Below are 8,063 nucleotides of genomic sequence, written 5' to 3'. Positions count from 1 at the left end.
CCTAACTCATTAAGGACCACATGTAATTTTTTGGTCTTTTTCACCACTTCCACATAAGACACTTCCACCTTGAAGTGTCTTGAGAGAGAATAAAGTCAGACCTTCTAGTTATATGCTTTGAATATCCACTATTAGTGAGCCTATTTTGACTACAATCTTTTTCTTCACCTATAAAGAAAGTCATTTGTTAGATTTGGGAACCCATTTGAGTTTGAGTTCTTAAGAGAAAGATAGGGGTGTGATCAAATCTTTCTTTTCCCATGTTGGTAATAAGACCTTCTTCATACTCTTCAAAGGTTTGGAATCCTTAGGATAGGTATACCCTTGATAGATATATCTAACACTGCTTATTCTAGCTCTATTCTAACTTTGACAGTTTTTCTTCATGTGTCCATTTCTTCTATAATGAGTGCATAAAGAATTTTAAACTTTGTCTGACATCTTGAACAACCTTTCCTTGAGACTCAGAATATTGAGTTTTGTACTAATACCCAAGGCCCTTACCATTCCTAACACCTTGACTAGTTAAATTAGAAAGGATCTGTGAGAATATGGTTTATTGTAGAGATTTACTAAGTTCTTATCTCACACGGAGCAGGTCCCTTTCTAACTCCTCATTAACTTCTTATCTCACACGGACCACGTCCCTTTATAACTCCTCATTCTTTTGGGGTGCAGTCATAAGATACTTTTTGAAATCCTTCTATTTTTCTTCAAGCTCAATCTAAAACTGTGAGTCTTCCTTCTTTTCTTTACCATTTGAATCATCTACTTTCTACAATTGACTCACCAAATTTAGATTTTTAGATTTCAACTTAGCATCTTGTTCTTTAGTATCAGATATTTGGAGAGTTAAAGCAGTTAGATCAAGCTATTGATCTTCTACTTTATCTTCTAGAACATTTTTATTTTTTTTATCATCAGTATTGCCTACTTTCTCCAGGTGACTCATAAGACTCTAATTTTTAGATTTCAACTTAGTAACTTGTCCCTCAATTTCAAATATCTAGAGAGTTAAGGAAATTGGTTCAAGCTTATAATTCTCTAACTTCTATTCTAGAACATTTTTCTCAGCAGTTAGTTCACACATAGAATCAATCAACACATTAGCAAGCTTTTTTTATCTTTCTAGCATAGTAGTTTTCCAAGTTTTCTCTAATATCAGAGAGAGTTACCTCACTTTCTTATTCATCTTCAGTGTTTTCCATGAGAGAAAATAAGGAATCAAATGTCGCTTTCTCATCCTCCACTACCAGCATGGAAATATCTTCATGCTTTCCATCTTCTTCAGATTCACTGAAAGAATCCCTTAGACAGTTAAGGCCTACTTAACTGCAAAATCAACTGTAACCTTTCTTCTTGATTTAACAAGGACCTGGTCCTTTTCCTTACCTTTTTCACCTCTATTTTTGAGGTATTTAGTAATCCATTTTGTCCATGGGACAGTCCTTGATGAAATGCTCAGGACTTCCACATTTGTGACAAACTTTAACAGAGCCTCTCTTCTTGTTGTTGCTTTCTCTTCTTTTAAAATAACCACTTTTCTTTATTACTCTAACAATTTTTTTTGCTAAATAAGCATCATCAGTGTCTTCTTTACTTGAATCTGACTTAGAAGCCTTCAATGCTAGAGACTATTCTTTTTTTACTTCCTTGTTCTCTTTCCCTTACTGCTTCTTGAGTTCATGTTCCTTTAGATTACCAATAAGCTCATCCATCATAAGATTTTTCAAGTTTCTTGCCTCAATGATAGCATCTACTTTGCTTTCCTAGGATTTAGGCAAAACCCCAGAATTTTTTTGACATATTTGTACAAGGGAATCACTTCTCATAAACAGTGCAACTCATTGATAATTGAAGTGAATCTTATATGTATCTCTTGGATAGTTTCTCCTTCTTTAATGGTGAAGGTTTCATACTGAGTATCCATCATATAAACTTTTGAATCTTTCACATCAGTGGTTCCTTTATAAGCATTCTACAAGCAATCCCAGATTTTTTAGCATTTTCACATGCAATAATCATGTTGTATTTATCAAGCCTTATACCACAAACTAGCAATTTCTTGGACTTATAATTCTTCTTAACTTTCTTTTATTTTCATCATCATATTCTCTCCTACTTTTTACAACTATTCTAGTTATGTCTCCCTCCTTGACCTCTTTAACTGGAAGATGAGGACCATCTCATATTACATTCATCAGTTCACTGTCCTCGACCATAATGAAGCTATATATCCTTATTTTCCACTACCCATAGAACTACCCATTAAATGTAGAAGGTCTAGTGGTAGATTGCCCTTCTTCCAGATTAGGCAGAGCAGCCATGATAACCAAATCACTTTAGGTGTGAACCTTTTAGAGTATTTTGGCTCTGATAACAATTAATGAAACTCGAAGGGTTGCACCACACTATGAGGGACTAGGTCCCTTAGAGTTAGCCATAGGTAATCAAATGGTAAAGCACTAGAAAAATAAAACCTTTGTAAGAAAATAAAAAATAGATCGATTTAATGTGGAACTCTCCTTGCTCAAGGGAGGAAAAACCACGACTTGCCCTCACAAAAACTCAACAATCTACTATAATCAACCTCTTGATTACAGACTTGATTTGAACCTAACTCTAGGCTTCACCTACTTGTAATAACTCTGCTATAAGCCTACCCTGATAACTCTGCCAAGAACTCTTATTGATATTGATTAACTCAAACCAATATCAAACTCAAGTAACTCTACCTAAGAACTCTCAAGGAAAAAATTAAATCATTACACTTATAGCATGAGTAATTCAATTACAGACCAAGACTAGACTCAAGAACACACTCACTCTTTCAGCTTACAAAGAATGGAACTTAAGCAATATATGAGTTCTTGTCTATTTCACTCTTTGAACATTCAGGAATGTGAAAACTAATCAATTAAGAAGCATTTTTTTCATTTTATTGTGGAATAATGATTAAGGTGAAAATTTAATTGGGCCAAGTGTCCTAAAACGTACAAGATCACTTGCGCAGTTTGTTATACTAAAAGACAAAATTATGGAAATAATAATAGTTGTGTTGGATTCATGAAGACCTAGGGACATGGTCTCTTATTGTCAGTTGCTCACCATTACAACCATATATAGCAATTCGAACACTCAGGGACCTGGTCACTTGTTGACAGCTAATCATCATCAAAACAAGATATAAAACTGGCTAAGTCTACTCTTTGCCTAACTAATTTGGTCTTCTTTCGGACAGGTTAATTATAGTTGATTGATGTTCAGATGATAGCCCATTGGCACTTAATGAAAAATTCTTCTGTCATTGACATTGATTTTCATTTTTTTGTTAGAAATTTTTTATTGTGTTCTTAGCAGAAGAAGTATACTCAAGTTGGAGTTGGCATAGTTTGATCCCTAGTTGGTGGAACACCCCAGAGAAGATCCTTCAATAGTGAGTGTTTATGTTTAAACTCTCGAATATCAAGTTTGAGGGCCATTTGGACCAGTTGTAGTATAGACAGTAGATTACAGACATTGGTCATCGCTATTTATATACCCAAGTAGCACCTTATGGACTTATCCTAATTCTCACCATTATGGATTTTAGTGGATCAGCTTCAGTTCCTTGAGTTTAATATGATGTGGTTGTGTGGACTAGACTTGGATGACCTTCTACTTAGTTTGGAGTAATTATCAGGTTAGAAAGAAAAAAGAAAGTTATATTTGGATATTGGAGTTGGTCACATGATTTATGCATCGGATTGATTTTGTCTGGTTGAGTTTTTACTTGGTTATGCTTGTATTAATATGGTATCAGTGTTGTGGTTTGGATTTGCATGCATCAACTATTCTTGATTTCGTTTAAGGCTAGTTGGTTGTAAGGTTAAATTTTGGTTATTTAGGAAGTGAAGTAAGAAAGTTAGTTGAGAAAGGGATGCATATGACACAATCCCTTGAAAGCATGGTTTATTGTTAAAGTTTATCTAAGGAGCCTTGCTCGGAGCATGTAGTCCTAGTACCTCATCCCTTCGAGCTTTTGTGTTCTTCCTGTCTATTGCTTTTTACGGATGAATGTCCTTTTAGTAGTGGATTTTGTAATGACCTTCTAGGTTATTTTCTTGATTTACACGCATTTCTAGTATTTCAAGCCTTCCTATAGTAGCTACAACTCGTATACGACTTGCCAGAACTATCGATTCAATTATCAGATAATTTATTTAGGTTTTAGGCTTATTTTCTCATTTTGGAGCTTTCGCTATTAAGGAATTGGTCTCAAACCAAAACTCTTTGCTAATGACCTTGGATGAGAATTTTGATAGCGCCATTAGCTCTGGAACGTTGATTTTAGGCTCTGAGGAGCCTTGATTCAGGCCCCAAGGCTTCTAGACTTATTTTGGGCTATTGGGTGGATTATATAAAAATAAAACTATAGGTGTAGGCCCCATATTTAGTCGAAACGATCTCGGATGAATTTTTCTATAGTTCTATTATGTTCGAAATGTCGAATTTGGTATAGTAGCATAGTTTTTTTTGTGCACGGTGATTCAAATGAATTTTGAGCACCTGGTCGAAGTCTATTTAGATTTAGCAAAATCTAGCGCATGGTACCATCTGGTGTAACTACTTAAGCGACCCTTTAGTCGCTTAAGCGGTAGTCGCTTTAGCAACTATTAGCTACTAGCAACCTTAGCCATTTGGTTGAGGTCTACTTAAACATCCAGAAAACCACTTTAGTGATGTCTGCGTCCCATGGCATAACCGCTTAAGTGTTGGCTACTTAAGCAAAAAAGTGACCATTTTAGCAGAACTAGGGGATACCTATCTTAACCTAAAAAGCCCATTAAATTCTCAATTATTTCTACCATTTTGAGATCTTGAAAAGAGTGAAAGAGTAGGGAATCATCCATTGTAGCTAAGGTAAGTTAGTCTTACACTCCTTGGTCATTTTCCATTACTATTCCTATCAATTTTCATCCTATTTCATTGTAAATTCTTAGAAATTAGGCCTTTAGATCCCTAGAACTTAGGGGATAATTTAGGCCTTGATTTATGCACCATTTGTGCTCGACTTTTTAGCATACATTTCTTGTCCTTTGAGGGACCTAGTGGTAGGTTTAATTTTGAATTTTGTTTATAAGCCCCGCGAGCCTGTTCTTGACCCAAATTCAAATCTGACCTTTTATATAGAAATGTGGGTATTATTTTACTCCTAATAATGTGTAAATTGCTATTTTAATATCTTGGCGATGTTTTGATATTATGGAGCAAAGACGGGTAATTTATGGACAACTCAAAACTTGTGGTTCGACATCTAAATAGATTTTGATCTATTTTTCTTTATATGATGATGTATAGTGTAGATTTCATGCTAGGTTGGTATAATATGACATGTTTATGACTATAATATTCTTACTTAGCATGATTTAAGAGTTTGGAAATAGAAGGGTGAACCGACCTTTAAGATGAAATACTTGTTATAGTTATAGAATCATATCACCCTAGGTTATAAGCATGTGATCACAGCTGGTGCTAAGGACCCTTTAGTATAGGGTGTGTTACTTAATGGATTGGATCATAGGGTGTGTTACTTAATGGATTGGATCATAGTTTTTCAGATTATAGTATTGATGTTATGCTAGTTATATACTGTTGGGTCCAAGGTCGTGGTTACGATACCAGTTGAACTCCAAGTAAGTATTCATCCTTATAAAGGACGTGACTTTAATCTATAGAAGCTTGGCCGCTTATAATTGTATTTTTTGGACACTGGTGATGGAATACATAGATTTTAGTATATTCATGCTAACTTAGTAGTACGTTTCCAACAAAAATCATGATTTTACTACTATTTTCTAAAAAGAGATTTATTTCTCCTTATCACTTTTAAAACAAATTCTTTTATAATGGGAATCGTACCATATTAATGAAGGATTTATTAGCTTTTGAAACTAAAAATGATATTTTAGAAATTAGATCGAGATTAATTTTGATCCATAATTTATCTACTCTTTTACCACTACTATTCAATTCGGTAGTGAGAAATTTTGACCCTTTCTACTCTAGTGTAATGATTTAGTCTAGGAGGTCATCCCAATTAATAGATTTCATCCTTACATTCATTTTTTCATGATTTGAGCTCGTGGACTTATTATATATATACATTTCTCCTGTACTGGATGGAGTAAATTAATAATGATGATGATAATTAGAAATCCCAGATTGGGACCAGGTAAGTGTATACAGATATTTTTGAATCTCTTAGGAGCCCCTTTGTCCATGAGTTATCGTATTGAGGAAGATAGGTCGTTGTAGGTCCTGTCTTTTCGAGTTGTTAAGTTGGAGAAGGTATATATGCTTGGAACATTATGGAACTTAGAACAGATATGGTACTATGAATTTACCTTACATTCGTTCATGTATTTGCATTACTATCACTAGTATATCATTTGGTGATTATATTTATCAGTCTTATGGGGGATGCATAGGTATAGACTATGATTGTTGTTTGTTGAGTATTGATTGAACCTTCAAGTTTATGGGGCCTCGGTTAGGTATTATTTGTCTAACTAGACGGTTACTTTATTGTTGTTATTATGGTCAGTTCGTGGTAAGTTAATTATGGATCGGTACTGAGGTTGGAGGTACAAATCTGATCCTTTTCCTTTTTACGGTAATTTACATTATGAACAGTATATTTATGGTAGACGTTTGATTATAGACCCTGATCATACTAGCATTAGCTTTTCTACTTGGTTAGGATTTCTTGGGGAGTTTAGGTTGGCTACCTTAAGTTGTTACCTTTGATCTAGTCTTGTATAGCCATATGTATATACTTATATCTAGATATAGTATTATTGTATATCCCTCTTTTTCTTATTCATATTATTTATATATACCTTGGCCTTGTATAATACTATATATCCTGCTTCCACTCTTTGTCTATATATTGGCTAGTAATATACAGTATACTACTTTAGTTTATGAATATGCCTAGAATAGGATAGTTTATGTAATGCCCCACAATTCGGGCTACAATATAGACCAGGATTTTGATGCGTTGCTTATCCCAAAGCCATAAAATCCTATGCCAATATGGCATGTTAATTATTGTGTAGCATGTGAATCCGCTCAAGCTTGAATTTAGACCATAGAGGTCCTTCAACTCAAGGACGAGTTGAAACTATTTCGATCGACTAAGTTTTAGTAGACGTTGTAAAGTGTGTCAGCTTCCATTGACCATAACTTTCTGTATATGTTGAATTAGGAAGCCTACTATGTGTCAAATGATAGGTATTCGAGTTAGCTTTCCAACCATACCAATTTGGCTAAAATCCAACACCCGAGCAAGAAGTTAAGGCCCTTCAAAGTGTTAATCATCGCCTAACCAATCGCCCATGGCCACTGGAAAGCATAGGAAATAGCCTAGGTGGTGCCTATGTAAACATAGGCGATAGCCTAGGCGGCACTTATGCAAACATAGGCGATAACCTAGGCGGAGCCTATGTGAACATACGCAATGGTATGGGCGGCACCTATGTAAGGAATTCTGGTGATTTAAACACTCCATGTTCAGGACAAAGTGGTCCTTTTCCACCCTTACTTAGCCTTAAAACACGAGATTTAGTTCCAAGGACCCCAAAATACATATTCTTTCATCAAAAGTGCTCAAAATTCTCCTTAGGGTTTCAAAATAAAAACCCAACTAGTTCATGATTTGACCATAGGTTTTCAAAGATAATTATATATTTGGAATCACCAATCAGCAAGCTTCAAGAAACATCTATTATTCTTGGAAATAGAGGAACGTGGTGTTATCCTAAAATCTCATGGGTGTAGTTTCTATGAACATGCATGCTTTTAAATGGGGGTTTTCAATCAAATGCTAATAACTTGCTTTTAATATGATTTATAAGTTATTTTCTTTATGTCATGGGAATTGTTTGCCTATATACTTCAATGGTTGAAACCATGCATATATGATTTGAGATTTTTCATGGAAGTTTGATAAATATGAATGATAAATTGTTTTCAAATTCCCATGATAATGTTTTGATACTCCATATTATATTGTGATCAAC

The sequence above is a fragment of the Capsicum annuum genome, chromosome 3 (assembly GCF_002878395.1).
Source record: "Capsicum annuum cultivar UCD-10X-F1 chromosome 3, UCD10Xv1.1, whole genome shotgun sequence".
NCBI lineage: Eukaryota > Viridiplantae > Streptophyta > Magnoliopsida > Solanales > Solanaceae > Capsicum > Capsicum annuum.
Note: the sequence above shows the minus strand (reverse complement) of the source record.